The sequence below is a fragment of the Amblyraja radiata genome, chromosome 36 (genome assembly GCF_010909765.2).
Source record: "Amblyraja radiata isolate CabotCenter1 chromosome 36, sAmbRad1.1.pri, whole genome shotgun sequence".
Classification (NCBI taxonomy): domain Eukaryota; kingdom Metazoa; phylum Chordata; class Chondrichthyes; order Rajiformes; family Rajidae; genus Amblyraja; species Amblyraja radiata.
In genome coordinates, this window is record NC_045991.1 from 13,509,245 (window position 1) to 13,530,271 (window position 21,027).

The window sequence follows — 21,027 nt, forward strand, 5'->3', positions numbered from 1 at the left end:
CTGTTATATGATTCATGGATACAGGGGAGAGAGGGTGATGGGTTGTGACATTGGCTCGAGGTGACAAGGAGACAAAAGGTGCAACAGATGAGAAGAGTGAAACGTAAAGCTGGAGGGAGGGATACGGGTGGAAGGGGATAGAGTGAAATATGAGACTGGTTTGGGAGGTGAGCATAGAGAGGGAAGGAGCAGAGTGACCAAGGTGTTGAGGGAAGTGTTCACACCAGGGTGGGGGTGCAGAGAAAGAGGGGGTTCACATCACCAGGGGGGGGGGGGCAGGGAAAGAGGGGGTTCCCATCACCAGGGTGGGGGGGGGAGAGGGGATTCCCATCACCAGGGTGGGGGAGCAGGGAAAGAGGGGGTTCCCAACACCAGGGTGGGGGGTGCAGGGAAAGAGGGGGTTCCCATCACCAGGGTGGGGGGGGGGGAAGAGGGGATTCCCATCACCGGGGGGGGGATGCAGGGAAAGAGGGGGTTCCCATCACCAGGGTGGGTGCTGGGAAAGGGGGGGTTACCATCACCAGGGGGGCAGGGAAAGAGGGGGTTCCCATCACCAGGGTGGGGGGGGGGGGGGTCGGGTGCTGGGAAAGAGGGGGTTCCCATCACCCTAACAAGAGGATTTCAGTATAGAAGTAAAGAGGTTCTTCTGCAGTTGTATAGGGCTCTGGTGAGACCACACCTGGAGTATTGTGTACAGTTTTGGTCTCCTAATTTGAGGAAGGACATCCTTGTGATTGAAGGAGCCCAGCGTAGGTTCACCAGATTGATCCCTGGGATGGCGGGACTGTCATATGAGGAAAGATTGAAAAGACTGGGCTTGTATTCACTGGAGTTCAGAAGGATGAGGGGGAGACCTTATAGAAACATATAAAATTATAAAAGGACTGGACAAGCTAGATGCAGGAAAAATGTTCCCAATGTTGGGCGAGTCCAGAACCAGGGGCCACGCACAGTCTTAGAATAAAGGGGAGGCCATTTAAGACGGAGGTGAGAAAAAACTTTTTCACCCAGAGAGTTGTGAATTTGTGGAATTCCCTGCCACAGAGGGCAGTGGAGGCCAAATCACTGGATTGATTTAAGAGAGAGTTAGATAGAGCTCTAGGGGCTAGAACAGGCAGAACATACAAACTATACAGACAACACATGTTGTCGGTGTCTTTGGTGTTGGAAGCCAGAACTGGAGAAAACCCACATGATCACAGGCAGAACATAAAAACTATACAGACCACACATGTTGTCAGGATTGAACCCAGGTCTCTGTCGCTGTGAGGCAGCAACTCTAACTCTGTGCTGCCCAATCTTTCCCCAAACACAAACCCAAGAGAGGTTTTGAAACAGGGGCCTTACCTTAAAGTAATCTCCAGAAAGACCAGATCCCGAGAACTGACAAAAATGTACAAAACAGTCAAATTAATACACCACAAATATTAAACTCTACATTCCCTGTAACAGGAGCCAACTACAACCAGGGAACATGGCTCTGTCCAAAGACAAAGTGCTGGAGGCACAATCTGCCTGACTGCAAGTAAATGGACAGATGACACCTCAGATCAGCAACCTTCCTCAGACCGATGAAAGAGTGAAAAGAGGCAGAGGCACGCAGGACAAAGCTAGCATGTAAATAGGTGATACCATATAACCATATAACAATCACAGCACGGAAACAGGCCATCTCGGCCCTTTTAGTCCATGCCGAACACTTATTTTCACCTATTCCCATCTACCTGCACTCAGACCATAACCCTCCATTCCTTTCCCGTCCATATACCTATCCAATTTATTTTTAAATGATAAAATCGAACCTGCCTCCACCACTTCCACTGGAAGCTCATTCCACACACCTACCACTCTGAGTAAAGAAGTTCCCCCTCATGTTACCCCTAAACTTCTGTCCCTTAATTCTCAAGTCATGTCCTCTTGTTTGAATCTTCCCTACTCTCAGTGGGAAAAGCTTATCCACGTCAACTCTGTCTAGCCCTCTCATCATTTTAAAGACCTCTATCAAGTCCCCCCTTAACCTTCTGCACTCCAAAGAAAATACCTAACTTGTTCAACCTTCCTCTGTAACTTAGTTGCTGAAACCCAGGCAACATTCTAATAAATCTCCTCTGCACTCTCTCTATTTTGTTGACATCCTTCCTATAATTAGGCGTCCAAAATTGTACACCATACTCCAGAATTGGTCTCACCAATGCCTTGTACAATTTTAACATTACATCCCAACTTCTAGACTCAATGTGAGGGTGATTAGCATATGGATGGAGTGAGTGCCAAAGACTCAAGGTGAAAGGGACAAAATGTCAAATAACCAGGAGAGATATGGGTTGAAGAGAGAGTGGGAAATATGGGACTGTTTGAGAGATGAGCGTACAGAGGAAGGGAAAGGACCAGTGTTAGTTGGTTAGTTAGTGAGTTAATTAGTTAGTCATTTAACTAGTTAGTCAGTCAATTAGTTAGTCAGTCAACTAGTACAGTGTTGGGGGAGGTGAAGGGAAGTACACTCTTCTCTCATCTCCTTGTCCCAGATTTCCCTTTTACCTTCCTGGTGTTACATGTCACAGTTCTTGTCCTTATCCAACATGTTTTATCACTTTCACCTTCAGCCTTTGTCACTTACTCCACCCATCTGCCCATCACTCACTCCCATGTATCCACCCATCTCCCACTCACCTGTATCCACCCATCTGCCCATCACCCTCTCACCTGTATCCACCCATCTGTCCATCACCCTCTCACCTGTATCCACCCATCTCCCACTCACCTGTATCCACCCATCTGTCCATCACCCACTCACCTGTATCCACCCATCACCTGTCAGGCAGTGCCCCCCCCCCACCACAATTCCAGCTTTCTCCCGTATTTAAGTCTGAAGGCTCCCGACCTGATTAGTCATCTGTCCATTTCTTCAGATGCTGCCTGACCCACCAAGTTCCTCCAGCACTGTTGTTTATGCTCAAGATTCCAGCGCCTCGAATTGAAAGAACCGTGAATAAAAAATAATTAGAGATAGTGTGGAAACCGGCCGTCTGGCCCAGCGAGTCTGCACAATCCAGCGATTACCCCGTATACTGGCATTATCCTACACACTAGACAGTTTACTAAAACCAATTAACCTACAAATCTCTGAGCCTCTGGCCCAGCGAGTGCACAATCCAGTGATCACCCCGTACACTAGCACTATCCTACACACTAGGGACAGTTTACTAAACCCAATTAACTGAGCCTCTGGCCCAACGATCACCCCATGCACTAGCACTATCCTACACACTGGACACAGTTTACTAAACCCAATTAACTGAGCCTCTTGCCCAGCGAGTGCACAATCCAGTGATCACCCCATACACTAGCACTATCCTACACACTAGGGACAGTTTACTAAAACCAATTAACCTACAAATCTCTGAGCCAACCTACAGATGCTGTCTGACCCATCGAGTTCCTCCAACTCTGCTTTTATTGCTAAAGATCCAGCATCCTGAATTATAAAACCCTTGACCAAAAATAAATAGGAAACCCCATTGTTAATCTTTCAAAATCTTATCCCCACTGAAACCAAAAGAGGGATTGAAATAGGGGCCTTACCTTCACATCATCTCCATGAAGATCAAATCCAGATAGACTGGATAAGGTTGCAGGAACGTTACAGGACGTGCAGCAGTTCACAATATCAGAGGAAACCCGACCACAACAGACCAGACTCTACTTTAACCGACAAAAACATTAAATGAGACTTGTGTATCAGGAGAACAGCAATGGGGAAGAAGTTTATTCCATCTTACGCCAACATTTGGCAGAACGGGAAGAGACAGTCTAACCCCAGCAGACACTTCCAGCAGCACAGGTCCAGTCCTTGGAGATCCTGGGTGGAAACAAACACTAATTATTCAGAGCAAACAGATTGCAGCAACACAGACACTCGCCAAACCAAATATAGATTTAGACCAACTCTAAAGAACTACAGTAGGGTGAATGGGAGGGGCAGGATTCGTAAATTGTAATAAGACTCAAGAGCCATGACTATTAAACTCACTTTCCCTCAGATAACTTTAACCAAGGAATAACTAGGTCAGAAACAGTGCTGGAGGTACTCAGTGAGTCACGCACCATCTTCCCGACTGCAGAGGAATGGACAGATGTTTCTGATCAGGACCTTTCTTCAAACTGATGGAGTTGGGAGAAAGCTGGAAAGAGATGGGAGCAGGACAAAGCCTGGTGAGTGATGCTGGATACAGTTGGGGGCTAATTAGCAGATAGGGGAGTAGTGATAAAGGCTAGAGGTGAAGAGGAGACAAGTGTCAGACAAGAAGAGGTGTGACATGCAAAGCCAGAGAGAGGGATCTGGGAAAGAGGAGAATGTGGGACAGGGATGAGTGGACATTAGAGGGGAAAGCAGTAGGGTGACCGGAGTGTTGAGTGAGGTGCACCAGGGTGGGGAGTGTAGGGAAAGAGGGGGTGTCCCTTCATCAGTACACTCATCCCCATCTCCAAATCACATTCCCTTTTATCCCTTCTGGTCCCACTGCACCCGGATACCCGGCCCATTGCACCCGGCCCATTGCACCCGGCCCTCTGCACCAGGATACCCGGCCCACTGCACCCGGCCCACTGCACCCAGATACCCGGCCCACTGCACCCGGCCCATTACACCCAGATACCCGGCCCACTGCACCCGGCCCACTGCACCCAGATACCCGGCCCATTACACCCAGATACCCGGCCCACTGCACCCGGCCCACTGCACCCGGCCCATTACACCCAGATACCCGGCCCACTGCACCCGGCCCACTGCACCCGGCCCATTACACCCAGATACCCGGCCCACTGCACCCGGCCCACTGCACCCGGCCCACTGCACCCAGATACCCGGCCCAATGCACCCAGATACCCGGCCCAATGCACCCAGATACCCGGCCCAATGCACCCAGATACCCGGCCCATTGCACCCAGATACCCGGCCCATTGCACCCAGATACCCGGCCCATTGCACCCGGCCCATTACACCCGGCTACCCGGCCCATTGCACCCGATCAATGGATAACCTCACATTTATCCACATTATACTGCATCTGCCAAACATTTGCCCACTCACCCAGCCTATCCAAGTCACCTTGCAGCCTCCTAGCATCCTCCTCACAGCTAACACTGCCCCCCAGCTTAGTGTCATCTGCAAACTTGGAGATGTTGCCTTCAATTCCCTCATCCAGATCATTAATATATATTGTAAATAGCTGGGGTCCCAGCACTGAGCCTTGCGGTACCCCACTAGTCACTGCCTGCCATTGTGAAAAGGACCCGTTTACATCCCCCGCCCCCCATACACCCCCCTCACTGTCCCCACCCCCCCCATACATCCCACTCACTGTCCCCACCCTGACCAACAGCCCCAGGTACAGGCAGAAACTCACTACTAAATAGAGACACAAGTACATACCAGTGGTCCCTGTTAAACTCCTTCAAGTAGGTCCAGACCACAACTTTAGTGAATAAACCCTAATGAGGGGAAGGGGCAATGTAATCTTTAAACTAAAGTGGGCCCCAAGCTGAGACAGGCTGAGCCCAATTAGAGAAAACAATTGTTAATCTTTCCCAAACCTTCATCCACACTGAAGCCCAAGAGAAGGTTCTAAACAGGGGCCTTACCTTTGTACCAACTCCATAACCATATTCACATAGAACAAGTTATATACATAACAAACCAATGTCACGTTAGTGATTTGAAGTCTTGCCGACATCCTCCTTCACACTGGACACCTAGAGAGGAAGAGATTCCAATTGAAATTCAATGTCATGAGAAACAGGATGAGCCATTGAAAGGACTGTAGTGAACCCTACAGGGTAGCAGAATACATTGACTACTGTAATTCACTGGCACAGCAACGTGCCAGCTTTGTTGAAGGGCAGCACAGTAGCACAGTGGTAGAGTTGTTGCCTTACAGCGCCAGAGACACGGGTGCTGTCTGTACGGAGTTTGCACGTTCTCCCAGTGACCAAGTGGGTTTTCTCAGAGATCTTCACTTTCCTCCCACTATCCAAAGATGTGCAGGTTTATAGGTTAATTGACTTGGTATAAATGTAACATTGTCCCTAGTGTGTGTAGGATAGTGTTATTGTGCGGGGATCGCTGGTCGGTGCGGACTCGGTGGGCCAAAGGGGCTGTTTCCACACTGTGTCCATAATGTGAAACTTACGTCACATGAAGTGTTCTCCCCGACACTGCCCCTGATACCGTGCCCTTTAACAGACGTGTTAATGTGCAGGGGTCGCTGGTCGGTGCGGACTCGGTGGGTCAAAGGGGCTGTTTCCACACTGTGTCCATAATGTGAAACTTACCATGTCACATGAAGTGTTCACCCCGACACTGCCCCCGATACCATGCCCTTTACCATGGATATTGAAACCCTGAGCACAAACAGAAACAGATAGGAGCATACAGGCAGTTCAAATATCTGGAGAAACACACCATGACAAACCAGATACTACTTTAACCGACAAAGAAATACTTTGAATTAAATGAGACGTACAAGTAACGGAACAGCAGTGACGTTTGGCCCAGTTTATGCAACATTTGGCAGAATGGGGAAGATAGTCTAACCCTGGCAGACTCTTCCAGCATCAGAAGACCCAGTCTTTGGAGATCCTGGGTGGAAACTAACACTAATTGGTCACCCCTTTAGAAAGGAGCAGAGAGGAGAGGAAATGGATTCTGGCAACACAGACAAACATACTAAACCAAATATAGATTTAGACCAATTCCAAACAAAGCTACAGTTGGGTGAATGGAAGGGGCAAGATTACTTAATTGTAATGATTTAAACACAAGTGTCATCAACATTAAACTACTTTCCCTGCAACAGGAGGCAACTAGGATTACTTTAACCAGGGGATGTAACCTGGTCTAAAACAAAGTGCTGGAGTTACTCTGTGGGTCAGGCACCATCTGCCTGCCTGTAAAGGGAATGGACAGATAATGTTTCAGGTCGAGATCCTTCTTCAGACTGATGGAGTAGGGCAGAGAAAGTGGAAGTGAAACTAACACTAATTGGTCACCTTCACAAAAGAGCAGAGAGGAGAGGAAATGGATTCTGGCAACAAACGCACTCAAACCAAATGTAGATTTGGACCAATTCCAAAACTACAGTCGGGTGAATGACAGGATTGATAATTTGTAATGAGACGTCAAATGTCATCAACATTAAACTACTTTCCCTGCAACAGCAGCCAACTAGGATTACTTTAACCAGGGAATGTAACCTGGTCCAAAACAAAGTGCTGGAGGTACTTGGCAGATCAGGCACCATCTACCCGACCACAAAGGGAATGGACAGATGCTGTCGCTTCCTGTTGGGACCCTTTCAGACTGATGGAGTTGGGCAGAGAAAGTGGGAAAGAGGTGGGAGCAGGACAAAGCCTGTTATATGATTCATGGATACAGGGGAGAGAGGGTGATGGGTTGTGACATTGGCTCGAGGTGACAAGGAGACAAAAGGTGCAACAGATGAGAAGAGTGAAACGTAAAGCTGGAGGGAGGGATACGGGTGGAAGTGGATAGAGTGAAATATGAGACTGGTTTGGGAGGTGAGCATAGAGAGGGAAGGAGCAGAGTGACCAAGGTGTTGAGGGAAGTGTTCACACCAGGGTGGGGGTGCAGAGAAAGAGGGGGTTCACATCACCAGGGGGGGGGGGGGAGAGGGGGTTCCCATCACCAGGGTGGGGGGGGGCAGGGAAAGAGGGGGTTCCCATCACCAGGGGGGGGGGGGGAGAGGGGATTCCCATCACCAGGGTGGGGGAGCAGGGAAAGAGGGGGTTCCCAACACCAGGGTGGGGGGTGCAGGGAAAGAGGGGGTTCCCATCACCAGGGTGGGGGGGGGGGAAGAGGGGATTCCCATCACCAGGGGGGGGATGCAGGGAAAGAGGGGGTTCCCATCACCAGGGTGGGTGCTGGGAAAGAGGGGGTTACCATCACCAGGGGGGCAGGGAAAGAGGGGGTTCCCATCACCAGGGTGGGGGGGGGGGGCGGGTGCTGGGAAAGAGGGGGTTCCCATCACCCTAACAAGAGGATTTCAGTATAGAAGTAAAGAGGTTCTTCTGCAGTTGTATAGGGCTCTGGTGAGACCACACCTGGAGTATTGTGTACAGTTTTGGTCTCCTAATTTGAGGAAGGACATCCTTGTGATTGAAGGAGCCCAGCGTAGGTTCACCAGATTGATCCCTGGGATGGCGGGACTGTCATATGAGGAAAGATTGAAAAGACTGGGCTTGTATTCACTGGAGTTCAGAAGGATGAGGGGGAGACCTTATAGAAACATATAAAATTATAAAAGGACTGGACAAGCTAGATGCAGGAAAAATGTTCCCAATGTTGGGCGAGTCCAGAACCAGGGGCCACGCACAGTCTTAGAATAAAGGGGAGGCCATTTAAGACGGAGGTGAGAAAAAACTTTTTCACCCAGAGAGTTGTGAATTTGTGGAATTCCCTGCCACAGAGGGCAGTGGAGGCCAAATCACTGGATTGATTTAAGAGAGAGTTAGATAGAGCTCTAGGGGCTAGAACAGGCAGAACATACAAACTATACAGACAACACATGTTGTCGGTGTCTTTGGTGTTGGAAGCCAGAACTGGAGAAAACCCACATGATCACAGGCAGAACATAAAAACTATACAGACCACACATGTTGTCAGGATTGAACCCAGGTCTCTGTCGCTGTGAGGCAGCAACTCTAACTCTGTGCTGCCCAATCTTTCCCCAAACACAAACCCAAGAGAGGTTTTGAAACAGGGGCCTTACCTTAAAGTAATCTCCAGAAAGACCAGATCCCGAGAACTGACAAAAATGTACAAAACAGTCAAATTAATACACCACAAATATTAAACTCTACATTCCCTGTAACAGGAGCCAACTACAACCAGGGAACATGGCTCTGTCCAAAGACAAAGTGCTGGAGGCACAATCTGCCTGACTGCAAGTAAATGGACAGATGACACCTCAGATCAGCAACCTTCCTCAGACCGATGAAAGAGTGAAAAGAGGCAGAGGCACGCAGGACAAAGCTAGCATGTAAATAGGTGATACCATATAACCATATAACAATCACAGCACGGAAACAGGCCATCTCGGCCCTTTTAGTCCATGCCGAACACTTATTTTCACCTATTCCCATCTACCTGCACTCAGACCATAACCCTCCATTCCTTTCCCGTCCATATACCTATCCAATTTATTTTTAAATGATAAAATCGAACCTGCCTCCACCACTTCCACTGGAAGCTCATTCCACACACCTACCACTCTGAGTAAAGAAGTTCCCCCTCATGTTACCCCTAAACTTCTGTCCCTTAATTCTCAAGTCATGTCCTCTTGTTTGAATCTTCCCTACTCTCAGTGGGAAAAGCTTATCCACGTCAACTCTGTCTAGCCCTCTCATCATTTTAAAGACCTCTATCAAGTCCCCCCTTAACCTTCTGCACTCCAAAGAAAATACCTAACTTGTTCAACCTTCCTCTGTAACTTAGTTGCTGAAACCCAGGCAACATTCTAATAAATCTCCTCTGCACTCTCTCTATTTTGTTGACATCCTTCCTATAATTAGGCGTCCAAAATTGTACACCATACTCCAGAATTGGTCTCACCAATGCCTTGTACAATTTTAACATTACATCCCAACTTCTAGACTCAATGTGAGGGTGATTAGCATATGGATGGAGTGAGTGCCAAAGACTCAAGGTGAAAGGGACAAAATGTCAAATAACCAGGAGAGATATGGGTTGAAGAGAGAGTGGGAAATATGGGACTGTTTGAGAGATGAGCGTACAGAGGAAGGGAAAGGACCAGTGTTAGTTGGTTAGTTAGTGAGTTAATTAGTTAGTCATTTAACTAGTTAGTCAGTCAATTAGTTAGTCAGTCAACTAGTACAGTGTTGGGGGAGGTGAAGGGAAGTACACTCTTCTCTCATCTCCTTGTCCCAGATTTCCCTTTTACCTTCCTGGTGTTACATGTCACAGTTCTTGTCCTTATCCAACATGTTTTATCACTTTCACCTTCAGCCTTTGTCACTTACTCCACCCATCTGCCCATCACTCACTCCCATGTATCCACCCATCTCCCACTCACCTGTATCCACCCATCTGCCCATCACCCTCTCACCTGTATCCACCCATCTGTCCATCACCCTCTCACCTGTATCCACCCATCTCCCACTCACCTGTATCCACCCATCTGTCCATCACCCACTCACCTGTATCCACCCATCACCTGTCAGGCAGTGCCCCACCCCCACCTCATTTCCAGCTTTCTCCCGTATTTCAGTCTGAAGGCTCCCGACCTGATTAGTCATCTGTCCATTTCTTCAGATGCTGCCTGACCCACCAAGTTCCTCCAGCACTGTTGTTTATGCTCAAGATTCCAGCGCCTCGAATTGAAAGAACCGTGAATAAAAAATAATTAGAGATAGTGTGGAAACCGGCCGTCTGGCCCAGCGAGTCTGCACAATCCAGCGATTACCCCGTATACTGGCATTATCCTACACACTAGACACAGTTTACTAAAACCAATTAACCTACAAATCTCTGAGCCTCTGGCCCAGCGAGTGCACAATCCAGTGATCACCCCGTACACTAGCACTATCCTACACACTAGGGACAGTTTACTAAACCCAATTAACTGAGCCTCTGGCCCAACGATCACCCCATGCACTAGCACTATCCTACACACTGGACACAGTTTACTAAACCCAATTAACTGAGCCTCTTGCCCAGCGAGTGCACAATCCAGTGATCACCCCATACACTAGCACTATCCTACACACTAGGGACAGTTTACTAAAACCAATTAACCTACAAATCTCTGAGCCAACCTACAGATGCTGTCTGACCCATCGAGTTCCTCCAACTCTGCTTTTATTGCTAAAGATCCAGCATCCTGAATTATAAAACCCTTGACCAAAAATAAATAGGAAACCCCATTGTTAATCTTTCAAAATCTTATCCCCACTGAAACCAAAAGAGGGATTGAAATAGGGGCCTTACCTTCACATCATCTCCATGAAGATCAAATCCAGATAGACTGGATAAGGTTGCAGGAACGTTACAGGACGTGCAGCAGTTCACAATATCAGAGGAAACCCGACCACAACAGACCAGACTCTACTTTAACCGACAAAAACATTAAATGAGACTTGTGTATCAGGAGAACAGCAATGGGGAAGAAGTTTATTCCATCTTACGCCAACATTTGGCAGAACGGGAAGAGACAGTCTAACCCCAGCAGACACTTCCAGCAGCACAGGTCCAGTCCTTGGAGATCCTGGGTGGAAACAAACACTAATTATTCAGAGCAAACAGATTGCAGCAACACAGACACTCGCCAAACCAAATATAGATTTAGACCAACTCTAAAGAACTACAGTAGGGTGAATGGGAGGGGCAGGATTCGTAAATTGTAATAAGACTCAAGAGCCATGACTATTAAACTCACTTTCCCTCAGATAACTTTAACCAAGGAATAACTAGGTCAGAAACAGTGCTGGAGGTACTCAGTGAGTCACGCACCATCTTCCCGACTGCAGAGGAATGGACAGATGTTTCTGATCAGGACCTTTCTTCAAACTGATGGAGTTGGGAGAAAGCTGGAAAGAGATGGGAGCAGGACAAAGCCTGGTGAGTGATGCTGGATACAGTTGGGGGCTAATTAGCAGATAGGGGAGTAGTGATAAAGGCTAGAGGTGAAGAGGAGACAAGTGTCAGACAAGAAGAGGTGTGACATGCAAAGCCAGAGAGAGGGATCTGGGAAAGAGGAGAATGTGGGACAGGGATGAGTGGACATTAGAGGGGAAAGCAGTAGGGTGACCGGAGTGTTGAGTGAGGTGCACCAGGGTGGGGAGTGTAGGGAAAGAGGGGGTGTCCCTTCATCAGTACACTCATCCCCATCTCCAAATCACATTCCCTTTTATCCCTTCTGGTCCCACTGCACCCGGATACCCGGCCCATTGCACCCGGCCCATTGCACCCGGCCCTCTGCACCTGGATACCCGGCCCACTGCACCCGGCCCACTGCACCCAGATACCCGGCCCACTGCACCCGGCCCATTACACCCAGATACCCGGCCCACTGCACCCGGCCCACTGCACCCAGATACCCGGCCCATTACACCCAGATACCCGGCCCACTGCACCCGGCCCACTGCACCCGGCCCATTACACCCGGCTACCCGGCCCACTGCACCCGGCCCACTGCACCCGGCCCATTACACCCCGATACCCGGCCCACTGCACCCGGCCCACTGCACCCGGCCCACTGCACCCAGATACCCGGCCCAATGCACCCAGATACCCGGCCCAATGCACCCAGATACCCGGCCCAATGCACCCAGATACCCGGCCCATTGCACCCAGATACCCGGCCCATTGCACCCAGATACCCGGCCCATTGCACCCGGCCCATTACACCCGGCTACCCGGCCCATTGCACCCGATCAATGGATAACCTCACATTTATCCACATTATACTGCATCTGCCAAACATTTGCCCACTCACCCAGCCTATCCAAGTCACCTTGCAGCCTCCTAGCATCCTCCTCACAGCTAACACTGCCCCCCAGCTTAGTGTCATCTGCAAACTTGGAGATGTTGCCTTCAATTCCCTCATCCAGATCATTAATATATATTGTAAATAGCTGGGGTCCCAGCACTGAGCCTTGCGGTACCCCACTAGTCACTGCCTGCCATTGTGAAAAGGACCCGTTTACATCCCCCGCCCCCCATACACCCCCCTCACTGTCCCCACCCCCCCATACATCCCACTCACTGTCCCCACCCTGACCAACAGCCCCAGGTACAGGCAGAAACTCACTACTAAATAGAGACACAAGTACATACCAGTGGTCCCTGTTAAACTCCTTCAAGTAGGTCCAGACCACAACTTTAGTGAATAAACCCTAATGAGGGGAAGGGGCAATGTAATCTTTAAACTAAAGTGGGCCCCAAGCTGAGACAGGCTGAGCCCAATTAGAGAAAACAATTGTTAATCTTTCCCAAACCTTCATCCACACTGAAGCCCAAGAGAAGGTTCTAAACAGGGGCCTTACCTTTGTACCAACTCCATAACCATATTCACATAGAACAAGTTATATACATAACAAACCAATGTCACGTTAGTGATTTGAAGTCTGCTGACATCCTCCTTCACACTGGACACCTAGAGAGGAAGAGATTCCAATTGAAATTCAATGTCATGAGAAACAGGATGAGCCATTGAAAGGACTGTAGTGAATCCTACAGGGTAGCAGAATACATTGACTACTGTAATTCACTGGCACAGCAACGTGCCAGCTTTGTTGAAGGGCAGCACAGTAGCACAGTGGTAGAGTTGTTGCCTTACAGCGCCAGAGACACGGGTGCTGTCTGTACGGAGTTTGCACGTTCTCCCAGTGACCAAGTGGGTTTTCTCAGAGATCTTCACTTTCCTCCCACTATCCAAAGATGTGCAGGTTTATAGGTTAATTGACTTGGTATAAATGTAACATTGTCCCTAGTGTGTGTAGGATAGTGTTATTGTGCGGGGATCGCTGGTCGGTGCGGACTCGGTGGGCCAAAGGGGCTGTTTCCACACTGTGTCCATAATGTGAAACTTACGTCACATGAAGTGTTCTCCCCGACACTGCCCCTGATACCGTGCCCTTTAACAGACGTGTTAATGTGCAGGGGTCGCTGGTCGGTGCGGACTCGGTGGGTCAAAGGGGCTGTTTCCACACTGTGTCCATAATGTGAAACTTACCATGTCACATGAAGTGTTCACCCCGACACTGCCCCCGATACCATGCCCTTTACCATGGATATTGAAACCCTGAGCACAAACAGAAACAGATAGGAGCATACAGGCAGTTCAAATATCTGGAGAAACACACCATGACAAACCAGATACTACTTTAACCGACAAAGAAATACTTTGAATTAAATGAGACGTACAAGTAACGGAACAGCAGTGACGTTTGGCCCAGTTTATGCAACGTTTGGCAGAATGGGGAAGATAGTCTAACCCTGGCAGACTCTTCCAGCATCAGAAGACCCAGTCTTTGGAGATCCTGGGTGGAAACTAACACTAATTGGTCACCCCTTTAGAAAGGAGCAGAGAGGAGAGGAAATGGATTCTGGCAACACAGACAAACATACTAAACCAAATATAGATTTAGACCAATTCCAAACAAAGCTACAGTTGGGTGAATGGAAGGGGCAAGATTACTTAATTGTAATGATTTAAACACAAGTGTCATCAACATTAAACTACTTTCCCTGCAACAGGAGGCAACTAGGATTACTTTAACCAGGGGATGTAACCTGGTCTAAAACAAAGTGCTGGAGTTACTCTGTGGGTCAGGCACCATCTGCCTGCCTGTAAAGGGAATGGACAGATAATGTTTCAGGTCGAGATCCTTCTTCAGACTGATGGAGTAGGGCAGAGAAAGTGGAAGTGAAACTAACATTAATTGGTCACCTTCACAAAAGAGCAGAGAGGAGAGGAAATGGATTCTGGCAACAAACACACTCAAACCAAATGTAGATTTGGACCAATTCCAAAACTACAGTCGGGTGAATGACAGGATTGATAATTTGTAATGAGACGTCAAATGTCATCAACATTAAACTACTTTCCCTGCAACAGCAGCCAACTAGGATTACTTTAACCAGGGAATGTAACCTGGTCCAAAACAAAGTGCTGGAGGTACTTGGCAGATCAGGCACCATCTACCCGACCACAAAGGGAATGGACAGATGCTGTCGCTTCCTGTTGGGACCCTTTCAGACTGATGGAGTTGGGCAGAGAAAGTGGGAAAGAGGTGGGAGCAGGACAAAGCCTGTTATGTGATTCATGGATACAGGGGAGAGAGGGTGATGGGTTGTGACATTGGCTAGAGGTGACAAGGAGACAAAAGATGCAACAGATGAGAAGAGTGAAACGTAAAGCTGGAGGGAGGGATACGGGTGGAAGGGGATAGAGTGAAATATGAGACTGGTTTGGGAGGTGAGCATAGAGAGGGAAGGAGCAGAGTGACCAAGGTGTTGAGGGAAGTGTTCACACCAGGGTGGGGGGGGGGAGAGGGGATTCCCATCACCAGGGGGGGGGGCAGGGAAAGAGGGGGTTCCCATCACCAGGGGGAGGGGGTGCAGGGAAAGAGGGAGTTCCCATCACCAGGGTGGGGGGGGCAGGGAAAGAGGGGGTTCCCATCACCAGGGTGGGGGGGGCAGGGAAAGAGGGGGTTCCCATCACCAGGGTGGGGGGGGGATCGGGTGCTGGGAAAGAGGGGGTTCCCATCACCCTAACAAGAGGATTTCAGTATAGAAGTAAAGAGGTTCTTCTGCAGTTGTACAGGGCTCTGGTGAGACCACACCTGGAGTATTGCGTACAGTTTTGGTCTCCTAATTTGAGGAAGGACATCCTTGTGATTGAAGGAGCCCAGCGTAGGTTCACCAGATTGATCCCTGGGATGGCGGGACTGTCATATGAGGAAAGATTGAAAAGACTGGGCTTGTATTCACTGGAGTTTAGAAGGATGAGGGGGAGACCTTATAGAAACATATAAAATTATAAAAGGACTGGACAAGCTAGATGCAGGAAAAATGTTCCCAATGTTGGGCGAGTCCAGAACCAGGGGCCACGCACAGTCTTAGAATAAAGGGGAGGCCATTTAAGACGGAGGTGAGAAAAAACTTTTTCACCCAGAGAGTTGTGAATTTGTGGAATTCCCTGCCACAGAGGGCAGTGGAGGCCAAATCACTGGATTGATTTAAGAGAGAGTTAGATAGAGCTCTAGGGGCTAGAACAAGCAGAACATACAAACTATACAGACAACACATGTTGTCGGTGTCTTTGGTGTTGGAAGCCAGAACTGGAGAAAACCCACATGGTCACAGGCAGAACATACAAACTATACAGACCACACATGTTGTCAGGATTGAACCCAGGTCTCTGTCGCTGTGAGGCAGCAACTCTAACTCTGTGCTGCCCAATCTTTCCCCAAACACAAACCCAAGAGAGGTTTTGAAACAGGGGCCTTACCTTAAAGTAATCTCCAGAAAGACCAGATCCCGAGAACTGACAAAGATGTACAAAACAGTCAAATTAATACACCACAAATATTAAACTCTACATTCCCTGTAACAGGAGCCAACTACAACCAGGGAACATGGCTCTGTCCAAAGACAAAGTGCTGGAGGCATTCAGCAGTTCAGGCACAATCTGCCTGACTGCAAGTGAAATGGACAGATGACACCTCAGGTCAGCAACCTTCCTCAGACTGATGAAAGAGTGAAAAGAGACAGAGGCACGCAGGACAAAGCTAGCATGTAAATAGGTGGTACCATGTAACCATATAACAATCACAGCACGGAAACAGGCCATCTCGGCCCTTCTAGTCCATGCCGAACACTTATTTTCACCTATTCCCATCTACCTGCACTCAGACCATAACCCTCCATTCCTTTCCCGTCCATATACCTATCCAATTTATTTTTAAATTATAAAATCGAACCTGCCTCCACCACTTCCACTGGAAGCTCATTCCACACACCTACCACTCTGAGTAAAGAAGTTCCCCCTCATGTTACCCCTAAACTTCTGTCCCTTAATTCTGAAGTCATGTCCTCTTGTTTGAATCTTCCCTACTCTCAGTGGGAAAAGCTTATCCACATCAACTCTGCCTATCCCTCTCATCATTTTAAAGACCTCTATCAAGTCCCCCCTTAACCTTCTGCACTCCAAAGAAAATACCTAACTTGTTCAACCTTTCTCTGTAACTTAGTTGCTGAAACCCAGGCAACATTCTAGTAAATCTCCTCTGCACTTTCTCTATTTTGTTGACATCCTTCCTATAATTAGGCGTCCAAAATTGTACACCATACTCCAGAATTGGTCTCACCAATGCCTTGTACAATTTTAACATTACATCCCAACTTCTAGACTCAATGTGAAGCTGATTAGCATATGGATGGAGTGAGTGCCAAAGGCTCAAGGTGAAAGGGACAAAATGTCAAATAACTAGGAGAGATATGGGTTGAAGAGAGAGTGGGAAATATGGGACTGTTTGAGAGATGAGCGTACAGAGGAAGGGAAAGGACCAGTGTTAGTTGGTTAGTTAGTGAGTTAATTTGTTAGTCATTTAACTAGTTAGTCAGTCAATTAGTTAGTCAGTCAATTAGTACAGTGTTGGGGGAGGTGAAGGGAAGTACACTCTTCTCTCATCTCCTTGTCCCAGATTTCCCTTTTACCTTCCTGGTGTTACATGTCACAGCTCTTGTCCTTATCCAACATGTTTTATCACTTTCACCTTCAGCCTTTGTCACTTACTCCACCCATCTGCCCATCACCCACTCACCTGTATACACTAGCACTATCCTACACGCTAGACACAGTTTACTAAACCCAATTAACTGAGCCTCTGGCCCAGCGATTACCCCGTATACTAGCACTATCCTACACACTAGACACAGTTTACTAAAACCAATTAACCTACAAATCTCTGATGCTGCCTGGCCCACTGAGTCTGCACGATCCAGTGATCACCCCATATACTAGCATTATCCTACACACTAGGGACAGTTTACTAAAACCAATTAACCTACAAATCTCTGAGCCAGCCTACAGATGCTGTCTGACCCATCGAGTTCCTCCAACTCTGCTTTAATTGCTAAAGATCCAGCATCCTGAATTATAAAACCCTTGACCAAAAATAAATAGGAAACCCCATTGTTAATCTTTCAAAATCTTATCCCCACTGAAACCAAAAGAGGGGTTGAAATAGGGGCCTTACCTTCACATCATCTCCATGGAGATCAAACCCAGATAGACTGGATAAGGTTGCAGGAATGTTACAGGGCGTGCAGCAGTTCACAATATCAGAGGAAACCCGACCGCAACAGACCAGACTCTACTTTAACCGACAAAAACATTAAATGGGACTTGTGTATCAGGAGAACAGCAATGGGGAAGTAGTTTATTCCATCTTACGCCAACATTTGGCAGAACGGGAAGAGACAGTCTAACCCCAGCAGACACTTCCAGCAGCACAGGTCCAGTCCTTGGAGATCCTGGGTGGAAACAAACACAAATTATTCAGAGCAAACAGATTGCAGCAACACAGACACTCGCCAAACCAAACATAGATTTAGACCAACTCTAAAGAACTACAGTAGGGTGAATGGAAGGGGCAGGATTAGTAAATTGTAATGAGACCCAAGAGCCATGACTATTAAACTCACTTTCCCTCAGATAACTTTAACCAAGGAACAACTAGGTCAGAAACAGTGCTGGAGGTACTCAGTGGGTCAGGCACCATCTTCCCGACTGCAGAGGAATGGACAGATGTTTCAGATCAGGACCTTTCTTCAAACTGATGGAGTTGGGAGAAAGCTGGAAAGAGATGGGATGAGGACAAAGCCTGGTGAGTGATGCTGGATACAGTTGGGGGCTGATTAGCAGATAGGGGAGTAGTGATAAAGGCTAGAGGTGAAGAGGAGACAAGTGTCAGACAAGAAGAGGTGTGACATGCAAAGTGAGAGAGAGGGGTCTGGGAAAGAGGGGAATGTGGGACAGGGATGAGCGTACATTAGAGGGGAAAGCAGTAGGGTGACCGGAGTGTTGAGTGAGGTGCACACCAGGGTGGGGAGGGTAGGGAAAGAGGGGGTGTCCCTTCATCAGTACACTCATCCCCATCTCCAAATCACATTCCCTTTTATCCCTTCTGGTCCCACTGCACCCGGATACCCGGCCCATTGCACCCGGCCCTCTGCACCTGGATACCCGGCCCACTGCACCCGGCCCACTGCACCCGGCCCACTGCACCCGGCCCACTGCACCCGGCCCACTACACCCGGCCCATTACACCCAGATACCCGGCCCACTGCACCCGGCCCACTGCACCCGGCCCACTGCACCCGGCCCATTACACCCAGATACCCGGCCCATTGCACCCAGATACCCGGCCCATTGCACCCAGATACCCGGCCCAATCCACCCAGATACCCGGCCCATTCCACCCAGATACCCGGCCCATTGCACCCAGATACCCGGCCCACTGCACCCGGCCCACTGCACCCGGCCCACTGCACCCGGCCCATTGCACACAGATACCCGGCCCATTCCACCCAGATACCCGACCCATTGCACCCAGATACCCGGCCCATTGCACCCGGCCCATTACACCCGGCTACCCGGCCCATTGCACCCGATCAATGGATAACCTCACATTTATCCACATTATACTGCATCTGCCAAACATTTGCCCACTCACCCAGCCTATCCAAGTCACCTTGCAGCCTCCTAGCATCTTCCTCACAGCTAACACTGCCCCCCAGCTTAGTGTCATCTGCAAACTTGGAGATGTTGCCTTCAATTCCCTCATCCAGATCATTAATATATATTGTAAATAGCTAGGGTCCCAGCACTGAGCCTTGCGCTGCCCCACTAGTCACTGCCTGCCATTGTGAAAAGGACCCGTTTACATCCCCCACCCCCCATACATCCCCCTCACTGTCCCCACCCCCCACACTGTCCCCACCCCCCCTCATTGTCCCCACCCCCCCATACACCACCCTCACTGTCCCCACCCCCCCCCCCCCCCCCCCCCCCACACACCCCACTCACTGTCCCCACCCTGACCAACAGCCCCAGGTACAGGCAGAAACTCACTACTAGAGACACAAGTACATACCAATGGTCCCTGTTAAACTCCTTCAAGTAGGCCCAGACCACAACTTTAGTGAATAAACCCTAATGAGGGGAAGGGGCAATGTAATCTTTAAACTAAAGTGGCCCCAAGCTGAGACAGGCCGAGCCCAATTAGAGAAAACTATTGTTAATCTTTCCCAAACCTTCATCCACACTGAAGCCCAAGAGAAGGTTCTAAACAGGGGCCTTACCTTTGTACCAACTCCATAACCATATTCACATAGACCAAGTTATATACAAAACAAACCAATGTCACGTTAGTGATTTGAAGTCTGCTGACATCCTCCTTCACACTGGACACCCAGAGAGGAAGAGATGCCAATTGAAATTAAATGTCATGAGAAACAGGATCAGCCATTGAAAGGACTGTAGTGAATCCTACAGGGTAGCAGAATACATTGACTACTGTAATTCACTGGCACAGCAACATGCCAGCTTTGTTGAAGGACAGCACAGTGGCACAGTGGTAGAGTTGTTACCTTACAGCGCCAGAGACACGGGTGCTGTCTGTACGGAGTTTGCACGTTCTCCCAGTGACCAAGTGGGTTTTCTCAGAGATCTTCACTTTCCTCCCACTATCCAAAGATGTGCAGGTTTATAGGTTAATTGACTTGGTATAAATGTAACATTGTCCCTAGTGTGTGTAGGATAGTGTTATTGTGCAGGGGATCGCTGGTCGGTGCGGACTCGGTGGGCCAAAGGGCCTGTATCCACACTGTGTCCATAATGTGAAACTTGCGTTACATGAAGTGTTCTCCCCGACACTGCCCCTGATACCGTGCCTTTAACAGATGTGTTATTGTGCGGGGATCGCTGGGTAGTGTGGACTCGGTGGGGCAAAGGGGCTGTATCCGTGCTGTGTCCATAATGTGAAACTTACAATGTTACATGAAGGTGGGCGACTAGGAAAAGGGGAGATGCAGCGAGACCTGGGTGTCATGGTACACCAGTCATTGAAAGTAGGCATGCAGATGCAGCAGGCAGTGAAGAAAGCCAATGGTATGTTAGCTTTCATAGCAAAAGGATTTGAGTACAGGAGCAGGGAGGTTCTACTGCAGTTGTACAGGGTCTTGGTGAGACCACGCCTGGAGTATTGCGTACAGTTTTGGTCTTCAAATCTGAGGAAAGACATTCTTGCCATAGAGGGAGTGCAGAGAAGGTTCACCAGACTGATTCTTGGGATGTCAGGACTGTCTTATGAAGAAAGACTGGATAGACTTGGTTTATACTCTCTAGAATTTAGGAGATTGAGAGGGGATCTTATAGAAACTTACAAAATTCTTAAGGGGTTGGACAGGCTAGATGCAGGAAG

The 21,027-nt window shown here is 48.7% G+C and overlaps 3 long non-coding RNA genes across 3 annotated transcripts; all 3 read right to left on the reverse strand.

The window, feature by feature from the left end:
• Positions 1-3,847: 3,847 nt before the first annotated feature.
• LOC116966269 lies at positions 3,848-6,227 on the reverse strand. Its single transcript, XR_004409957.1, has 3 exons — positions 6,189-6,227; positions 4,105-4,107; positions 3,848-3,859 (listed from the first exon to the last, which is right to left on the reverse strand). It is a non-coding gene; the product is annotated as an uncharacterized LOC116966269 (long non-coding RNA).
• Positions 6,228-11,039: 4,812 nt separating this feature from the next.
• LOC116966265 lies at positions 11,040-13,827 on the reverse strand. Its single transcript, XR_004409953.1, has 3 exons — positions 13,770-13,827; positions 13,137-13,190; positions 11,040-11,300 (listed from the first exon to the last, which is right to left on the reverse strand). It is a non-coding gene; the product is annotated as an uncharacterized LOC116966265 (long non-coding RNA).
• Positions 13,828-17,955: 4,128 nt separating this feature from the next.
• LOC116966259 lies at positions 17,956-20,049 on the reverse strand. The gene is made up of 2 exons (XR_004409947.1): positions 19,963-20,049; positions 17,956-18,076 (listed from the first exon to the last, which is right to left on the reverse strand). It is a non-coding gene; the product is annotated as an uncharacterized LOC116966259 (long non-coding RNA).
• Positions 20,050-21,027: the final 978 nt, after the last annotated feature.